Source organism: Triticum aestivum, unplaced genomic scaffold (assembly GCF_018294505.1).
Source record: "Triticum aestivum cultivar Chinese Spring unplaced genomic scaffold, IWGSC CS RefSeq v2.1 scaffold267893, whole genome shotgun sequence".
Lineage (NCBI taxonomy): Eukaryota > Viridiplantae > Streptophyta > Magnoliopsida > Poales > Poaceae > Triticum > Triticum aestivum.
The window spans coordinates 1-731 of record NW_025302614.1 but is presented as its reverse complement, the minus strand read 5'-3'; the positions used below and the strand labels follow the sequence as shown (position 1 = coordinate 731).

Sequence of the window (731 nt, the reverse complement as noted above, 5' to 3'; positions counted from 1 at the left end):
TATTGCACCACAACGGTGGCCCGAACTAGTATAAACCCTCATGTCTCTTGTTCCTTGGGTTCGGCGAGCTAGGCCTTGAGATCGTTATGAGAGCGAGCTAGGGAGAGATCTTCGTGCGCACCCCAGAGTTCGAACCTCAAGGGTTTGCCGGAACCTGTAATCCGACAATATTGCTTCAAAATCCTCGGTCACATTATCACATTCATATATGTTCAAAGTCCTAAAGTCAATCTTGGTCCCACTGATACAAATCCAGCGGGACTTATTGAGATACACTTGACATAGCCACTTCCTAAACCCTAGTGTATCGATCTCACCGAGTTGGCCCTTCGGTCCCACTGAGAGGTTTCATTCGGTCTCATTGTAAAGCCTAAAGTTCAAACCTTTTGTGTTATCGCTCCCAATGATTGTTTTTACCATGTTCATAAAAAGGAGAGACGGTTGGCATCTCCCCTAACAGGGACGGGAACGGTCTTTGGACTTTCCTCTAGCACACTGTGGTTAAGGCTACCCGCTTCGGTGGATCTAACCCATATTTTTAAAATGACTATTTTCACCCGGTCCCATCGAGTAGTGCATAAAGGTGTGTAACGGTTAGATTTTTGGTGTTGCCCATACATACCCGCACCCATTCCACCAACTCTCAAATAGCAACCAGTAGGAATGTACCACTTCCCATATCCATTTTCTAAGAGAGAACCATCTACCAAGGCCCGACCCTTGGGGGGGGG

General features: G+C 46.9%; 1 non-coding gene across 1 annotated transcript; it reads left to right on the top strand.

Moving 5' to 3' along the window:
* The first annotated feature begins 418 nt into the window (after nt 1–418).
* On the top strand, nt 419–541 carry LOC123179406 (U6atac minor spliceosomal RNA). Its single transcript, XR_006490344.1, has one exon. It is a non-coding gene; the product is annotated as a U6atac minor spliceosomal RNA (small nuclear RNA).
* The last annotated feature ends 190 nt before the right edge of the window (nt 542–731 follow it).